We start from the raw sequence: 20,647 nt of genomic DNA, 5'->3' as shown, positions 1-20,647 counted from the left end.
GATGGCGTGAAAGTAAATGTTATCCCGCGTGAAGGAGATACTTCTTTTTGCGTTGTTGGAGGAATGGTGACATCCCTAAAATTCAACAAGGCTGAGTACAGCATGTGGCTCCCCTGTTTTATTTGTGTGTTTTCTCTTGTTTTGTAAACCACTCCAAAAGCTCTGTAAAAGGTGTTAATATTTTAAAACAAGGGTGTTTTTAATATCATCATGTGATTCAGATAGCTTAGCATTATGAATCCCAAATTTGTCTTTAAAAAGGAAAGTAAACCCCCCCCCAAACTTAATAATGAGAAATGAATGATAAAAATGTTTTAAAGCAATGTAGAATAGCTCTTGGGAAAGTGTCTTCAAAGACAGTTTGGAGAACTGTGATATGTGGCCCTTGACTCTAAGCCACGAGGTGCATGGCCAGCTGTCAGGGGTTTCAGAGTCTTGACTATACAGCAGTGAAGTGCAAGTTAAGTGGAATTTCAAAGTTATGACTTTTAAAACTCCCCAGAGCACAAAAGACGATTCACAGTTCTGTGTGCTGCACCTGACTCAGATGTGGTTTGCTTTATGATGTTCTTAAATTGGTAAACTGAAACAAGAGCTGTCACCCCTCTTTCTGTTTCACTAAAATGCTCTCCAGGGTGTCTCAGCACGAGTAAGAAATAAACTGTTTCATAACAGGGTTTCTGACATCAGAGGGTGCCATGTCTGATCTGTATTACACCAGGAACAGGCAGCCAACTTAGAAAGGCTATTGTGATGTCCGACGTAGAACAGACAGTGGTTGCCATACTTACATGCCTGTCCCCTTTGAAATCCAGGTGATGGCTAGAGCAAAGGCTGGTGCACAGAAGAACCAACTGTTCTTGCCAACATTTTGAGAGCCTAACAACTCATTACCACCATCCATGCTTAGGGTTCATCACTTCAAAACATAGCAGCCCCAGACAACATGAGAAGCATTGATCCTGGACTAAGTGCACCTACCAAGCTTGCACTGCAAAGAGGCAGTGTTTGCATGCATGCACGGCTACAAAACACAAACAGACACTCCCCAAAGCAGAGATGTGTGCATGTCTACACAGGAAGGTGAGGATCCACTAGCCTTCTCGATTCACTCCTGCTCTTCTTCCTCCCTCCATTTTTAGTTACTTCCCCCATACTGCCAAACACCTCCTAGCAGGTCCACTGAAAGCCCTGGTTGAGACAGCCATCTTCCCCAGCAATGCCAAGTCCCCAGGTGCCTAAGCAACTGGAGGCAAAGAAACTCCAAAGACCACAAAGAAGGTCTTTGTCATCTCACTTGCTTGTGGAGAGGGTTGGCCAGGTGGCTTTCCTTCTCTGTTGTGGGGAGGGGTGGAGGAAGAAGAGAACAGGAGCCAGGCATCTGAGTACAGATGAGTCCTGGTGCTAGTGCCACTGCTGCCTGCATCCTCCTTGCCTTGATCAGACTGAGCTGGAACAAACAGCTCTGTGGTGGAGCGAGACAGAGCTGACGACAATAAAGCCCTGCGCTCAGGGAAGAGCAGTGCCCGGCATGCTTGCCTTGCCCATTGCTAGCGTTTGCATTTGGGAAGCCGGTAATTTTACCATTGGGAACATGTCACACACACACACACACACAGAGAGAGAGAGAGAGAGAGAGAGTTAGGCTGAGGGTGAGTGACTGGCCCAAGGTGAGCTTCATAGCCAAATAAAGATTTGAACCCTGGTCTCCCAGGCCTTAGTCCAACACTCACACCACACAATAACTCTCACATATATTTCACCAGTTGTTTGCCCCAAATATACTGCTAACATATAGGTTCCATTTACTTATCATAGTTAACAGAATCATATAATTGTAGAGTTGAAACAGATTCCGAGGGTCATCTAGTACAACCCCCTGCAATGCATTGATCAACCCATTGATCAATAGCCATTGATCACCCATTGATCAGCCTAGGGAAAGCCAACATGCTGCCTTCTTGATGTGATTGGACCACAACTCCCTCAACTGTAGCAAGCATGGCCAGTAATCAAGGGTTATGGGGGTTCTATGTAGTCTAACAACATCCAGGGCTCACCGCTTTGGCTACTCCTGAATACTCCGCTTATTTTTCTACCTGTTTCTTGCAAGAAGCACATTTTTTTAATCTGTGCTGAACTTACCTGAATCAGCTCCTTTGGATGAATCTGAGTTCTACTAGTGTTGAAACGGCACTCTGTACACTCTGTGCCACTTCATCACAATGCAATGTAAATCTGGTCCTTAAAGGACATGAAATAAATTAAGAATTTTAAATAATTTAAACCACATCTGCTCAAGTAGGAGACTAGTCCTCCTGTGTACCTGAATGATTACGGGAGGTTTTATTTTTAATTATTTGTGAGCCTGTTTCACACCCAGAATTGCACATATCTTCTTACCAACGTGCTAGTCTTCAAAAGCGCAAAGGCTGAGAAGGACTGTGGCGAGCCGTTTGCAGGAAAGTACACAGATAATTGAAATTAGTATTTGCAGACACGAGAGATGTTTAGAGCTCTAATTAAAGGAGCGGATGAGCTTTGGCGCTTGTGTTGCAATAGCAAAAACAGTGGGGCATTAATTCATTGCAGAAATACATGACAATAGCCGAGAAATCGGGCCAATCAAACAGCTGTCCAAATTACTGTAAGGGTGTGCTGCTACCCTTCTTTAAACACACAAGCACACACAGATAACTAGCCTGTTGGTCTGCAGAGGATTCACTGAGCATGGTGAGCAGGCTGTTAAAAAAAAAAAAATCAAGATGGGGAGAAATCTGTGTGATGTCCCTGGGGGAAACATCCACGGACACCAATGAACAGCAGGTCAGAAGCTGGGAGAGTCAGTGGCTGCATATAAACTATTAGAAAATCTATAAAGAGATCAGTGGGATGAGAGCAAGTCACTGGAGCACTCAGAAACCATCAACTCCAGAAGCAAGCCTCGACTTGCTCCTTCCTTCCACCCCTTTTGCAATTCCTCCTACTGTGCTGTAGTAAAAACACTCATCTACTCTTAACACCGCAATATTTAAATGTCAAGCCTAGCCGAGTAATACCATGAAGACCCCTCCCTCCTTCTCTTTCTCCCTTTCAAAATCTTTATTATGCTAAAATGCAATTAGAATGTGAATCTGGTATAAACACGGAGGGGAAGGAGGAGAGGGAGTTCTTTTCGCAGAAAGATAACGCACACTGGGAAATACACAATCCGGTTTGAAAACACCAACTGTCCACAGGCAGTGTTAACTTAAGACAGACAGTTCTATCATTGTTCCAGCCGAACCCTTTTTTCCAGAAGATGGAAGCTGCCTGGGCAAAAGATGAAGACAATGAAAAACAAAAGTGTTTTTTTCCCCCTCCACCCTTCTCTAAATGACTGTTGCCTGTGTCATTACATTTCATATTGTGCATAGAATCTAAATACATCACTTTGTTCTGCATGACAGGCAGAAGTGAGCATTCATACATTACCCAGCCACTTAATTAAGTGCCTGGGATATTTGCAGTTAGCAGAAACTAATAAGGGAATCGCATTTAAATTCCAATCACTCCTCGGGGTGGCTGTCTGCAACATAAGCAAAGCTTACTGGATAGACGTTCCACTAAATGCTCAGCTAAAAGCTTAGATTTACTGTATTTGTGAATAAAGAATAATTCTATTTGTGATTAAAAGGTGAGGCTAAAACAAACAAATCTGTTTGGGATTTTTGAGTCATGTTTTCCTCTCCCCCCCCCTTCTTCAGCATCCTTTTTAAAATGCCACTTTGTCTGTTACATTCTCTAATAAAACAGGAGTGTGATTTAGAGCATTGTTAGCACAGAACAGGAGGTTCTATAAAAACAAACAGCCGGCTTGCCCTATCCATGGCAGACTTTCAAGATGTTTCGCAGAAATGGGATCTACATTGCACATAGCAAATCTATAACCATGGACCTCAAGAAAACGTGGAAATTAATTTCTCTGTAGATTAGAACCAATGCAAAAGCATGGCAGAGCTTTTAAAGAAATAATAATAATCTGAAATCCCTACTCCTAGATGTTCTGTAGGTCACCATTTTCTCCTACCACCAATGTATTTTTAAATATATATATATATTATTATTTTGTAGGAGGGCTGCCTCTCCAAAGCTCACTGGGCAATCTGCCTCTAGCATCAGTGGGACCACACTTTTGCTCCACATGCTCCACTAGTAATGACTTCATTTCTGTATTTCATTCCAAATATCCTCCTGGCAGAGATCAGCCACTCTGATTGCCTCTCACTAGAGGGCACCAGCTCAAAGCACCAAAGGAGTCGAAATCATAAAATCTTTCGCATTCCTGCTATTGGAACGTAAGAAAGGAATATGCACAGCTAAAAGCTACGAGTTAGTTTTCATATGAAGTGCAGAATCATTGTTGGTTTTGGTATTTCGGCATTCATGAGGCAGGGGTGCTGAATGCAAAAGAAAATGAAAGCAAAATGAAACCATAATATAATAATTGCTTATAGCATGAAAATGTAGCATGGCAAAAATATATTATTAGTTACCATCTGTAATGCTGCCATCTGGCAATGGACCTACAGGAGCATCATATAACTCAGACATGTTGTCGGCTGACCTACAGAAACATCATGTGGGATCAGCTGGGAGGACTGGAGAGGAGAAGCAGAATGGGAAATTCTTCTGTGAAAGCTCTTGTGAGCCCAGAAGGAACTTGTCCAACCATGGCTGCTGGCTTTAAGGCTAAAACCACTAAGTTTAAGCCATTCAGTCAAGCTCGGTGGGATATGACAATATGGTTACCAGGTTCCCATTCTGATATGCTTTGCTGAATAGCAAGAATGCAAGGCCAAGGCCTTCAATATGAAGCCCTGCTTTTAAGTCACCATTCCAAATAGTGAGAAATTTCTGACATACTGTTGCTAGATTTTTCAGATATGGGTTTCTTAAGGTTGCCTTGGGTGGAGCAATCCTATCCTTCTTTATTTCTTTTTGAAATATTGCCAGCCCTTCGGGACTTGAGGGTGCAACTTTGAGCTGTTGCCACTCTGTCCGTTGTTCAGATGTAGACTGAGGCATCACAGCCATGTTATTTATAGATCAACTTCTTCACAAATACATCTGTGCTCAAAGCAGTTCACATTGTTTTAAAAAAACTAAATAAAGAAGTACATTAACAATGCATAGAGTTATGGAATTGTAGAGTTGGAAGGGACCATAAGAAAAGCATGTCTCTACAACATAAAACAATAATTTGCAATTAATTTGCAATCAACATTTAAGTCTGCATAACTCTCACCTTTAGGTTGTGTAAGCATATTCAACAACTTTGCATCCAAAAGCAGCCATAAGCTGATGGCAATATTACCTAGAAAACTCCATGCCAACCAATATTTTATACCTCACCCCCAAAGGCCAAAAAGTCCCCTCAGAATTAGCTCCTTTAAGGAATGGTGGGTGAGGCAGCATCTACCTCATAACCCAGCCTACATTGTTTGTACATTTCCTTTACATTTAAATGTAAATTCTTACATAACTTCAGTAACATACACTAAATAGTGGACAGTGAGATGAATAGCTTAGTTATTTGGCAGAAACTGAACTGCAGTGGAGCAGAAACAGCGCTGGCTGTGACGAATGCAGGCTGCGGAATGGAAATCTCTGCCTCCTTACACCTGTAAGATGGACTCAACCTGACCACAATGGACTATGCTCACACTGATTTTGCTTTCAAGGACTGAAGCAGAGTTGCTCTGGCCTATGTGAGAGCCCCAGTAGTGATGTATGGAAGTGAGAGCTGAACCATAAAGAAGGCTGATTGCCGAAGAATTGATGCTTTTGAATTATGGTGCTGGAGGAGACTCTTGAGAGTCCCATGGACTGCAAGAAGATCAAACGTATCCATTCTTAAGGAAATCAGCCCTGAGTGCTCACTGGAAGGACAGATCGTGAAGCTGAGGCTCCAATACTTTGGCCACCTCATGAGAAGAGAAGTCTCCCTGGAAAAGACCCTGATGTTGGGAAAGATGGAGGGCACAAGGAGAAGGGGACGACAGAGGACGAGATGGTTAGACAGTGTTCTCGAAGCTACCAGCATGAATGTGACCAAACTGTGGGAGGCAGTGGAAGACAGGAGTGTCTGGCGTGCTCTGGTCCATGGGGTCACGAAGAGTCGGACACGACTAAACAACAACAAATGTGAGTGCCCCTATTCAATTTCCCATGACAAGCCTACATCGGGGCATCTCCACCCTTTCCTTGTTTTACCCTCTTTTGCCTGTATTTGATTCCTCTTTCAGAGGGTGGCCTGTTCTCTTCCTAGCAAATGGACTGGCACTCTTCAAGCGAAAAGAAGCTCCAGAAGCACTTAGGCATAAGTGTGGGTAATTTTGGATCTGAGCCACGGCAAGGAAACAAACAAGCAAACAAGTAACCATAACAACCACCTCATTTGTGTTGTTTGACATATGTTGCATCATTCATTTCTACAGGCGATGAAAATGTTTTAGGAACATCATCGCTAACTGTACCTTGAGCTCTTTCCTTATGATGATTTACCCAAGCTCACAGCATATGTTCAAAGTGGGGGTGACTTTTCATTACTCTCTGCAAGACAGCAAGAGAGTTCAATGCACAATTAATGGTGCATAATTCCGTTGTCATAGTGAGTTTTCTAGAGGACTGCAAGGCAATGACACTTCTGCGGCAAACAATTTAGATTACTTTATTTTTTTAAAAAATGAAGAACCATCAGACAGATATTCTAGGAAAGTTGACATTTTTGCAGCCCTTCATAGAAAAATGTCATAGCGTTTTGATACATCATTGAATGGTTACAGGTATCCATCTGGGATTATCTTTAGGCATGTTCCTATTAGTGCTGGGCCAAAGGGAGCAGCCCTCTCCCCCCCCCCCTTTCCTGGAATTCATTATGTAGTACTGTAGCGTAATTCCAAGGAGCATTATGTCCTAAGAATGCTGCCTGACATCTGCAAGCAAGAAAGTCACCACTGGAACCAGGGCAAGGCTTTTCTTAGTAGAAGAAATAAAACAGAAGACAATCCTCAGCCACCTTGTATTTACAATTCTTTAAATTTGCCTATTTGTGAAATTCACCCATTTTTTATTATTCCCTGTTTCTGTATGCGGTGAATAGAACCACAAAAGTGTGCATGGGAGAGAGAGATTCAGCCTGCTTTTAATTCATTCCTTGACAAAAGCATCAGCAAGTGATGTCTTGCATGTGTCAAGGGACTATCACAGATAGGGTGCCCTACATCTCTGTACATCACCTGAAACAACCCAATGCTTTTCAATTGAGTAATTTCACAATTCAGCTGCCAGGAATCAGGTGTAAACAAATCGAGTGATGTGCATGCATATGTGAGCCAGGCCTTAGCCATTGTTCAATTTACACATACACCCCATGGGAGAACCTAGGTTCCGCCTGGTGGATCCTTGCCTTCCAGGAGGATAAAGGACACTTCTCATCATAGGTTGCCCTTTCCGTGTTTCTATCCCCTCACCACCCCTTCCCTGACTCACCACTGAAACTGCAGCCTCTTAGTTTGTTCCCAATTTGCCTTTTTTTCTGTCCCAGCTGTCTGCCTGTCTGCCTGCCTGCCTGTCTCCCACCCCACCCCGCAGCCATCACTCCCTTCTCTCCACTGCTGCAGCAGCTTTGCTTTCAAAATCCTTTCCCCTATATTTGGTAAGGATGCCACAATCCTTTCCTCCACTCTTCTTCCCCTTAGAAAACTGTCACAGTTGGGACTCAGTTATACAGCTGCAAATGAAACATTTAAAGTGTGTTGTAACGTGCAGTATACAACTGTGAAACTAGATGGCGATGGTGAGCTATGGTAAACTCAATATAGTTTTTCAAAACATTTTTTTTAAAGCATTTTCACAGCATTTTTTAATATGTGTGTAGATTCCACTTCGGTATTTCCTCCTGTGCCAAAAAAGTTGCCCTTTATGAAGCTCTGGGGGTTCCTCCTGCTGCTGCAGCAATCCACTTCCAGCCTGGTCAAAACTGGAACACCTAGAGGCCAGCAGCAAATGCTGCAATCATTGTCTCATAATCATTAATTATAATCATTATAATCATAATCATAATCATTAATTAAAATATTTGTATTTTCTGCTTTTTTGACTTACCCAAAAGTTGTAAGACAACCATCTATCATCATAGGGAGATAAAGATAAATGACTAGGAAGCATTAATGGCAGGCAGGAGAAGCCATCCAGGGCAAGGAATTCCACAATGCTGGTTCCACTACTAATAATGCACTATCCATCAGCTTCTGCTGACTGAAGCATGCTGGTCGGTTCCTATGAGAGGAGGTAAACTTTCAGACATTCAGAACCCAATCTATGTTTGGCTTTAGAGTTCAAAGCCAGCATCTTGTGTTGGGCCCAGAAACTAAGAAGGGGTGGACAATGTCAATACAGTACTACTATGAGCTGAAACCAGTCTCCTGTCAATGTTCCAGCTGTTGCATGGATGACATTGTTCAGGAACAATGGCCATGGAAAAGTAAGATTTCTTCTTCATCAGTATTGCTGAGGAGCAAGCCCTAAAATGGACTTTCACCAGTGGCCATTCCATTTCGATTAGTCACAAGGCGCTGATCATCTAATCATTCACATGTTACCATGCCCAACCACATAGAAATCCATGTAATAATAATAAAAATATTTTTTTTATTTATACCCCACCCTCCCCAGCTGAAGCCAGGCTCAGAGAGGCTAACAATAATAAAAGTAACACAGCATTCTAAAATCAATTCATTCTAAAATCAATTCAGAATCAAATTAATGCCAACCATAGGGCTAGAGTTCTATGAGGATTACCAAAGGAGGGGGTCAGACTGTGCCTTGGCCAAAGGCCTGGTGGAACAGCTCTGTCTTGCAGGCCCTGTGGAAAGATGTAGCTGAGATGTGTCTTATAAGGAGAGCAGAGCATTCAGAACTGATGATGTCAACTATGTAGGGCCATCTTCCTGTTCCAAATATTGTCCTAAGCTCCAACATAACTGCCCATCACAACAGCTATAAATTCCCCAAGAGCCACCAAAACTTCATTTGGAGACATCAGCATTTTAAGAGGCTGTTCACCCTGAAGAGCTTTAGGATTAAAGAAGAAGAAGAAATCCAAATCCTCCCAGATAGTGGTCATGACAATGGCAACACCGCTAATCTGTCATAAACAAATAATTTTTAAAAGCCTGAGAGGAATGTCTCAAGTTTGGAGCATAAGGAGTGTGTGGAAAATAATTCCAGCTTTCTAAAACCTCCTCAGAACTGTGGGATTTGAAACTGTTTTACAAATTGCTTCATTCTTGTAGTATAGGGTTGTCAAAAGCTTCAGTGTTGATAGTTCTCAAACTAAAACAAAAAAACCATTGGCCATATGCCTAAGTTTCTCTGAGGGTTGATTTACCGAGAGGGGAAGAGTCAATAAAAATGAATGATTTGAGGAGGAACAATCCTGCTCTATACAACACGTATCATGCAGGTCTTAAATGCTCTTTTCCCTAACTCTCCTTCCCTGTGTGAAAACAAACAAACAAACAAAATCCATTATGAAGTACAGACTTTTCTGTGTTCTTGACTTGATTAGGATTGCAGCCAAAACTATCCCATCCCTCCTCCTCTAGGGATGAATCAGTACATCAAGAATTCTAACTTGGAAAGCATGGCTGCTGTGAACAATCCAGCCCTATAAAGCCAACCCCCCAGCCAGCTTTGAAGCAAATTTGGCAGAAAAGTTAAGTGAAGAGAGGGAAAGAGGTCAGGGGAAAAAAGAAGGGAATGGTGATGGGGAAATGGCTTGATAGGAGGCGTGCATAAAAATGGACTAAGGCATTGAATCCAGAGCTTGCAAAGTGGCATCGCACATGTTCAGGGAAAGGGGAGATAGCACACGAGGATATTCATTTCCATCTCACGGCAAAAGAAGGGAGGAAAGAGCCTTTTTCATCCAAGCTAAAAAGGGATAAAATGAACACAAGAATTCCCATTCCTAGAAGGCCAAAGAACATAGCCCTGCATGCCCCTTGGTTTCTCTATGTACATCAGAATCTAGTGCTTTCTGAAGCAGGAATGGCCAAATACTTGAAATGTCTCTGTGTGTGTGTGTGTGTGTGTGTGTGTGTGTGTGGATTCTTCCTTCATAAGCTGCTGTGAGAGCAGAACTTGTCAGCTATGATGCTGTTGCTGCTCTGCTCCCCTCTGGGAAAGGCCAGCTCAAGGAATTGGCAGGGAAGGGCAGCTAAAAGATAGAAAATGGGACCTGGGGAGTCAAACACTACCTCCTTCCCATTCAGGAATTGTCTGAGAGGCATGTGGGGTGGCCTCTCTTCTTGCAATGAGAGCGATGCCTGCTGGGTTGAAGTAACAACTTCTGAGACATTGCAGCAAGTTTGTCCTTGAATATCTGGAGATATATGGTCATATGCAGCTTAATATTTCTAGCAGTTGCTTCTAGAAATCTATATATCTATTTTTGAAGTGAAAACCAGCTTTGGATAATTGGGTAGGGCAAGACTCTGGGTGTACAAAGACAAATGAGGAATCACATTAAAGTACAGAATATGTCAATATGCCAGAAAGTAATGGCATGCCAATTTCCCCTCCCAAAATCTCATAAACCCAATAAAAGAACAAGGGGGGGGGGATATAAACATGCTTTACCATTGCTTGAAAACTTTGTATCAGCTGTAAGAATTCTAGTTTCAACTGACTGAAACATTCTTTCTCTAGCCATTGGCTCTGCTCCTTAGGTGTTATGGGATGCTTATAAACAATCCAAAACCTAATAGACAGGTTGAAGGTGAATGAATGTTTATTAGTAGGAAGAGGTGCAGAAAGTTGAGGAAGCATCACTGTCAGTGATCAGCTGTTCATCTGAGTATCATGTGATAGACAGTAGTGCATTGGAAGGGTATGTGAGCAGCAGAGAGATGCACATGAAGGAGAGTTGTACATGAAGGAGCATGTGCAAGGCTAAGAGTATGTGAGCAGTCTGAATGGGTAGACAGATGTACAAAGGCAGGTGGAACATGAGTGGACGGTGTTAGCGGACTGGCATTTATGGGACAGTGAATGGGGAAATGAAGAGAGAAAGATATCTCCTTCTGTTGAAGTTCTCCCATTATATTAAATATTCTGCACAGATTTGGAGAACAGCATGCAACTCACTTTGGAATCTTCTAAGCAATAGGAAGAGGTGACACTTAGATGCTGCTGGAGAACCAAAGCATGGTGGGATCTCGATGGAATAAGAAGAAGCACCACAGGACTCTGAAGAAGATACCGAAAGCATCGTTCTTACAACAGGGATGGCAAGAACTGGACTGTCACATTTCCACAGTTTTATATTTTATTTCTCAAATCTTACCTCTCACACAATCATACGTCTGTATCATGCATTTGCTTCACATTCCTGACCCTGCCCTTGCTTCTGAAATCAAATCTCTCTCATTCATTCTCTTGTTATTCCATCTATAATTTGTATTATAGCTGCACAACTAATAGCCTAATCTTTCTGTGAATGTGTATTTTAGTTGATCATCCTGCGTTAATAACATTGCCAAATGTTTTATTTCCAATTAGTTAATCTCCTGCAGATACATGTAATCCTCATACTGCATTATGTCAGAAAAGAATGAAGCTGAATTTTAAAATTTAATTTAAAATATCTCTAAACCTGTTCTACATATTAATGTGTAATTTGGCATGGTCCTTGTCAAATAAGGCTTTAACATTTAAAGAAAAAAAGCAAACTGATTATAAATGAATTAAAGCCTTGAGCCTGCAACTTTTTACACAGCTCTATCCTGTGAGGTTCATGGGCTCCACCTCTAATTCAAGCAAAGTGCCAAGAACACGTTCATAGAATACACATTACAATATGTCCTCTGCTCGGCTATGTATTTGCCATTTTAAAGAGGAAAATTTAAGTTTGCCACCAAGTGTATCTTCAACAAGGAGCTTCAACCAATCAGAATTTCCCGACAAGTATACCTGCGTGGTACATTTACGTAAGCCTAAAGCATTTCTGCTGCAATCCTACATGTACATATCTAGGAATAGGATCCATTGGAGAGCATGGCCCAGTTTCCAAATAGCATTAAACCATGGTTTGTTTAACCAATTGTACTTTGAACATCTTAAGCAATCCAGCAGTCAAACCATGGTTTGTTTTCTAGTGACAAACTATGATGTGAAGCCATGAGTTGTTGATGGGTAATGGACATGGCTTGTTTTGACTGTGGCTTGGTGTTACATCTGACATCAACAGCCTTCTTAACGATCTTTTTGTTTGGCCACCGCAGATGCTTGTCAAGCTGTAGAGGCACGAGCTGCTGGAAAACAAACACGCTTTGGAGACTTTTGACTTGTTGAACAAACCATGGTTTAAACAAACCATGGCTTGGTATTATGTACAAAAGCAGTGGCTTCTGTTTAAACATACACAGGATTGCAGCATTAATATGAAGACCCTGAGTGGTGTTAGGTATCTGCAAGTTTAGGAAAAGTACCAGTTTTCCTCTATACATATCAAACTGGAAATTGCATTATATATATATATAAAAGTATATTCTCATCTAAGTCTCTATAAAGAGAGATCTTCCTGCACACTGCACCTTTCATGTGGGCTACTAGATGATGAATGTAAAGATTTCGTTAGCAACAGAAATGAGATGCAGTGCTTTTAATTTGCAATGATCTTTCAATAGTCTTTTGCGTCTTTGCTAGCAGAACATCTGTGGAAGTATGCCTCTACTTTTCCAAAAGGAGAACTGATCTCATCCTAACCTGGACTTGGACCCTGAGTTCCCTTCTACCAGCAGAAGCATCCTGTTACAGGAATGCTGATCATGGAACAGTGCCTCTGGTGGAAGGGAGAAGATGACATTCACTGATTGCTGTTTCTACTTTCCCAGAAACATCATGTCACCCTATTCACACACCCCTCAAAAAAAAAACCTGCTGCGGACAGTTTTCGTACCCTCTGGAATGGGGGTGGGAGAGTACATGGGTAGGAGGAATAATATTTTTATTTGTACCCTGCCTGGGCTCAGGGCAACTTACACCATAAAACTAACACAGTATACAAAGAAAATAAGAACGTAAAAACAGGCAATTAATTAAAATACATCTTAAAATTAGTTCAGAGCAAATTAAAATCTGAACAGATGGCAGTCCACGGGTAAAACTGAGAATGGTTAATACTGGTCTTATAAAGGACCTGTGAGCGAGCTAGGAGGCCTCTTTAATGCTTGTTCTTATACAGAAAGAAAAGAATCAGACTGAACCCCAACCAAAGGCCTGGCAGCTCCGTCTTGCAGGGCCTGTGGAAAGATATCAAATCCCGCAGGGCCCTGGTCTCTTGTTGGAGAGCGTTCCACCAGGCCGGGGCCACAGCCAAAAAGGCCCTCTGGTTGAGGCCAGTCTAATCTCCCTGGGGCCTGGGATCTTCAAGGTGTTCCCGTTCCTTTACGCCAGCAGCATTCCTTGTTGGATTGCAAGCCATTCTGCCCACGGAAGGAACCTCCAATCCACTGTCTCCTCTCTTTAAACCAAATTATAAACCCACTTCTATAAATGGAGAATATTTCACCTCTATATTCTGCACAGTATCATGCTCCCTGTTGCAGCAAATAAATGTTAAATACCATTTGTTTTTGATGCTGCCGTAGTAGCTGTAGCAGGAGGAGGGCAACAGCAATAGATCCCATGAGCATTCATATATCTTTCTGTCATTAATGCCAGAACTAATGCCAGGAATTAATGCTGCTCATATTAGTACGAAGATTGCTGTTGACTTCAGTGGAATTTGACCCATAATAAGGCAATCACACTTTGCAAATAATCCAACTATTTTGCAGCATAATATCCAGCCAACCAGAAACAGACCTACTATTAGTAACTTTGGCTTCTCTTGAGCAAAGCCTGCATCAAATTAAATGGTGGCTTTGTGAAGTACCTAAACTGACAATAGGGAATTGGTGCATGATGAAACTTGCGATGATAATATATATTACAATCTGAAGTAGATTATTCAAGTTTTTCCAGGTCTGCTGATTTCCCCCCTCTCCAGTTCCCCATCTCCACTGATTTTAATGAAACTCTCTGTAGGCTACAACTACAAAGGAAAGTACACAGAAAGCAGTAATTATTTCTTAATTGCTTTTTATAAGTGATCTTATTGGACAAAACAGGGAAGAATCTTTGAGTTTATCTCATTCAATTCTCAGGTGCTTTTCAAAATTTGCAGATACTCAATAAACTGACAGGGTTTTGTTGAAAAGGCAAAACAAAACCCACATATTCCAGCGCCATCTTTTATTCTCCTGAAATGAGTTTTAAACATGGGAGTAGCTTGAGTCTATGATAACACTTAGAATATTTCATACAGGCAGATAGGGCGAAGTGGAACATAGCCCCATAGACGTATGAAAATCCACAGTGGCAAAATAATACAAAAATATTAACTAATAAATGCATCACAATAGTTCACTTGAAATAGTGACATTGCTGTTTGTTCAGTTTTTAAAACTCCTGAGTGGAGTTAGGACTTTTCCGTTCTGTGCTGAATAAGAATGCAAATATTCCCTTTTGTAGCCTATGTGAAATAAGATCTAACAAGGTCACACTGTCCACCACAGCTATCTGCACAGGCTGTGTCTCTTGTTAACCAGAGACCTATTGAGTTAATAAATAGGTATGAATAGGCACTGATTCTTTCCTCTCAGGGCCATTCTCACCACATTAAGGGTGTGACTGATAGCAGTATTAGGAATGGACAAATCTGTCACTTTTGGCTTCTCACTGTTCTCATTTTTCCAGTCTTAGGTCCAATTCACCCATTTTCACATCAGTTAGTGGGGTTTTTTTCTGTCAGCACAAAAATATGTATCCCATGCACATTTCTCCGAATATTCACATTGTTTTTGTATGCAATTTTGCCTAGTATGTTAACTTTTTGCAAGCAGTTTCCCCTAAGGTAATGCATGACTTACACCCCAAATATCTACAGGCCCTCTTGGGTGTTAAGATCAGCAAAGAAGGTCCTCTTGGTAGTTTCATCGCCCTCAGAAGTTTGGGGTGGTAATGGTCCAGGAGAGGCCATTCTTTGTGCCAGCTGCTATGTTGTGGCATTCCCTCCCCACAGAGGTGTGTCTGCCATTTTCATTATTCAGTTTCCACCGTATGCTGATGACACACCTCTTTACTCTTTACTGTAGGCAACATTTTGGATAGCCCATAGACCTAGAGGAAGGTAGAGATTGGGGTGAGTGAGGAAATAACTATTCTGTACAGAAAAACAGAGTACTCTGGCTTTGTGAGGATCCTGAGCTGACTTCAGGAAATTACTGACAGTATGCTTCAACTCAGGAGAAGACCCCCCCCCACACACACACACACAAATCAGCACAATTTGCTTCATCATTTGGCTTCCCTCTTGCATAATACAGTGATACCTCAGGTTACAGATGCTTCAGGTTACATACGCTTCAGGTTACAGACTCAGCTAACCCAGAAATAGTACCTCGGTTAAGAACTTTGCTTCAGGATGAGAAAATAAATTGTGCGGCGGCGGCACGGTGGCAGCAGGAGGCCCCATTAGCTAAAGTGGTGCTTCAGGTTAAGAACAGACCTCCAGAACGAATTAAGTTCTCAACCAGAGGTACCACTGTACTAGAACTTATAGACATGCAATGAAGCTGAATGTTGGAAGATTAAGGATAGCAAAAAGAAAGTATTTATTCACACAGTGCATAAACTGTACAACTTGAGAGGCAGTGATGGCCACTAACTTGGATGGCTTTAAAAGAGAATTAGACAAATTCATGGAGGATATGGCTATCACTGGCTACTAGTCACAATGGTTATGCTATGTCTCCACAGTTGGAGGCAGCAATGTTGCTGGAAACCACAGGTTAAGAGAGTATCCTTGTGCTTGCAGGAATCTGGTTGACCACTGTGAGAATAGGAGGGTAGACTTGAAGGACCATTGGCCTGATCCAGCAGGTCTTCTTGTGTTCTTATGCCTCCACACATAGCAGATGCTACTGAACAGAAACCAGTAGTTGTATATGGCATTACTTTGTTGTGTTTCATACCACCTGGCTTCTAAAGTAACACAGGTTACTGACCCAATAGACGTTTCTTTCAGTGCATCTCAGTACACACACATGTACAACACCTTGGTTTAGACCCATGGTCTGGCTGCTGCTATTTTATAGGGGTACCAAAGAAGAACAGAATATGAGCTCCATTATCATCCTATTTGCTGCATTACATTGCCGCTTTGGAAATGACTCCTGAATATGTCCTCTGCTATTTCTCTAACAGAAAATGATAAGCCAATTTGTAGGCAAATCAAACCTAGATGGCAGAAGCCGTAGCCTACAGCACAGCACCGGGTTGCGGGGGGGGGGGGGGACTTTGGTGAACACTATTTTGTGTCATGACAGTAATTTGACATGTTGCAAGCAAAACACATGTGAACAGGGTCCTATTGCTTTTATGCCACAGGCACTATTTCAATATGAGCCGGCTGATATATTCTTAGCTGTTATCGCAGCTGTGGAAAAGCTTCAGAGATAGAGCTTCCTATTTCTGTTTATATGCGGCCCACAAATACAGACATTTTACTATAGAGATTTGGGAGGCTTAGCATAGCTAAACCTTAATTAGCATGCTTGCAAGCACTACATAAAATTGTTCATTCCACCAGCTAGCTCAGGGAAACAGTCCTTGCAAGGTACTTGTCCCATAGGCCAGTAGCATCTAGAGGCAGATGGGGAAAGGGAAAATATTCCCAAGACTACGGGACATTCTCTAAGGCTGCTAAGGAGGGATAGTTTTGCCCTAGTAATGTTGATATCTGAAACCATAGGAAAATACAAATATCATCACCTCTATTTCCAAAAATAGAATAATAAAAAGGGGGGGGGGGTCCGCAAAGACAAAAGAAATGATTGCGAGTCCATAAGACAGTGTAGCATTGGATGGGTTCATTTTCTCATTGGGGGCAAAAGTTTCAGAGAAACTAGAAAGTGGGAGGGGAGCAACTTGGTTGCCCCCAGATGTTATGGACAACATCTCTCATCATGTTTGCCCATTGGCCATACTGGAGTCTACAACATCTGGAGGGTATCCATACTATAAACTCTCACGAGTATAAGGCAGAACATACAAGGACTTACGGTAGGTGGGCTGGTGTATGGCACTGATTTGAGATGTTTTTCAGATTCATGGTTCTAAAGACAGGCAGGCTGATTCTGAGTAAGCAGTTCAAACATATAGGGTCTCTTTGATGGCATTTGGAGATATGCAATGACTGTTTTATTTCAGAGGGTTTTTATATGAAATTTAGTTAATACAGTGGTACCTCGGGTTAAGAACTTAATTCGTTCTGGAGGTCCATTCTTAACCTGAAACTGTTTTTAACCTGAAGCACCACTTTAGCTAATGGGGCCTCCCACTGCCACCGGGCCACCGGAGCACAATTTCTGTTCTCATCCAGAAGCAAAGTTCTTAACCCGAGGTACTATTTCTGGCTTAGCGGAGTCTGTAACCTGAAGCGTATGTAACCCGAGGTACCACTGTAGTATTAAGCTGGTGAAACACATTTTTGCAATAGCTTAAGAACTGGAGTTCTGGATCTTTTCCACATTAAAATGTTGTTATTTATTGTTACTCATTCAGATATCTATGCTAACAGTTACACCTTGAACTTGGGCCAGGTAGCAAATCAACAGATCTGGGAGCACAGGTGTTATAGGGAGACAATGCCTCACCCTTGTCAGCAATTGTGCTGCAGCATTCTACACTAACTACAGCTTCTGAATTAAGCCAGAGAGAAGCCCCACATGGAGAACTAATAATAGTAATAGCGGTATTAGTAGCAGCAGCAGTAGTTGTAATAACAACAGCAACAACAACCCATAAATACATAGCATTTAATGAATAAAGTTTCACTGAAGCCAAAGCAAAGTGGAGAAGAATGTAAGAAGTGCCCTGTCACTTCAAAGCCCTGGGCTCCTTGGGGAAGAAGGGCAGAATATAGATTCAATAAATAACAATAAAAAAGCCTGCTCACAAATTCTCTTTTACCCAACGAATATAAATGCACAGTGCATTTTTGGAACAAATGAAGTAGAACTATAAAGAGATAGTTTCCATCCCTCGTAGCGGCACATCAGTGCTGAATTCTCACTCCAATTTTTCTGGTGATTGGACATCAAAGGACAGAGTTTGGATATTTTAAGTTGAGAAGAGGGTGGAGAGTTCTGAAGTTGAGAAACTTGATGTCACGGTAATTTAAACCATTTAGGCACCTTTTGAGATCGTGTTTGCCATGCTGAACACTGAAGGAATGAGGGAAAAGGGTACACTGTGAGCAAGCTACAAGTGAGCTCTGCACAGGTCAGAGGTAGCATGCAATACAGGCCTAAAGAAGCATAAAATGCATAGGCCTCCCATGTCTAAAAGAGCAAGCTTTTCGAACACATGTTGCAATGCCAGGCCTGGCATACTAATCTTTGGGTCCTTTTAGTTGCAAATTTGTATCCCCCATGACCCAACACATACCCCAGTCTCAAGCTGGCCCCTCTGTTATGAACATCAACAGCTTTTTCTTAGGCACATGGTCACAGGGCTCTTGAGCTCCCTCTTGCAACTGACTAAACAAAATGGACGATCCCACAGGGGCCTCCCTCTGCACTGCACATTTTGATATCTGTTATGTATTCAGTGGTCTGTGTTTGCCTGAGCCTGAGTCTGGACTAAGGATTCTGAGCCCCTGCATTCTGATTACATGATATCCAATCACAGAACATTTCAGGATTTGGGCCTCTGCCATTGGCCCTTAAACACTGAGTCATGATTCGCAGCTTGGAAATTGAGACAGTCAATAACGTTGGAAGTGGGAGTGGACCAGACCTTCAGAAATGTATATAAGCAGTTGCTTTGCCCCTGTTGTCCAGTTCTTATAGTTCAATAAAAGGTCTTGCTGTTAACACTGTGGCTGGGGAAACCCAGCTAGATGGGCAGGGTATAAATATATTATTATTATTATTATTCTTATTCTTATTATTATTATTATTTTGCCTCATGGGAACCCACATACACTTCAATATCCTTGAAGTGCTTCTTTTTACCATAAAAATAATCTTCCTGGGTGATGTCTTTAGAAGTAAAAAGAGTTCATGCTCACATGAATCCATCAGGGTCACTTGAAAACTAGTTGCCAGGAGAAACCAGTGCTGCTGCCTTTCAGTCTCGCTTAGTTAGAAATATGAATTGTGAACTGCCCTGTGATCTTCAGATGAAGGGCAGTATACAAATTAAATAAATAAATGTGGGGTTTTTTTGTATTATATCTGCTACTGTTTTGCTATGTTATAAAATTGTTACTATGCTACTGCTTTGCTGTGTTATTATGAAATTGGTTTTCGTAGCATTTGTTTGAATTGTATCCATGTTTTATTTGTCATAAACTTCTTTAAGCATGATTTTCGTGTGTGGAAGGATGGCATACAAATCAATGAATGGGATGGAATGGATCCCTTGCTGTTGCTTAAGGCTCGTGTAGCCTCAGTGGTGCTGAGTGCCTTCCATCAGCTTCTGTTGGTGTCCCATCGGCAACCCTATCTAGACAGGGGTAGCCTAACTTCTGTCATCTATGCTCTTCTAATCTCTAAATTAGATTACTGCAACACAATATAGATGGAGCTGCCTCTGAAGACGGTTCAGAATTTGGTGGCCAGGTTGTTCACTGGAGCAAAATGGTTTAAGAATATAACACCAATCCTGGCATAACTGTGCTGGCTGCAGTCAGTTTCCAGGCCTAATTCAATGTGCTGGTTTTGACCTATAAAGCCTTAAACAGCTCAGGACTGCAATACCTCAAGGACCACCTCATCCCATATGAGGCTGCTTTGACTCTGCAATCATCATCTTTGTGTGCCTCCTCCATGAGAGGACCAGAGGGTGGCAACACAAGAAAGGGCCTTTTCTGCAGTGGCACCATTTTTGTGGAATGCTCTCCTCAGGGAGGCTCTCCTGACACCTTCAATACATGGTGCTGGACGAAAACATTCCTGATCTATCAGGCCTTTGCAACTCTTTTTGTTTGCTATCATGTTATGTATTTTTGTGGTTTTGTATCGTAAACTGCCTTGTGATCCTTGAATGAAGGGCAGGATAGAAATTAGTAAATAACAACAACACTAATAACTGCAGCAGGAATAAATGTGCTTTAAATGAAAAGGAAAAACACTGAATTAATATTTTAGCAGTTTTGGTTTTTTATATCAATTGTTATTAGTCACAGATAATTAGATAAAAGCAGTCTCGGAGTACCAAAATAAATAAAAATAGTATGTTCTCTATATTCCTAAGCAACTGTGGGGCAGAAAGCCATCCAATCACCCTTACACTTGGATTGAGCAGAGACACCTCTCCGCCCAGCTCTCCCAGCTGACCTGGACTTCCCCTTCTTCCCACTGCTGGCATTTCCACTGGCAGAGCAAGTGGCAGAAAACCCTCTCAAGGCACACTCTGAGGATGTGATGGGGCTGAGCTGGCCCGTGATTCACTGGATCCTGAGCTGATCTCACAGCCATCACCATCTCAG

Source organism: Podarcis tiliguerta (assembly GCF_965153285.1).
Source record: "Podarcis tiliguerta genome assembly, chromosome: 1".
NCBI lineage: Eukaryota > Metazoa > Chordata > Lepidosauria > Squamata > Lacertidae > Podarcis > Podarcis tiliguerta.
The sequence above is the reverse complement of the archived record's forward strand: the minus strand, read 5'-3'. Positions refer to the sequence as shown.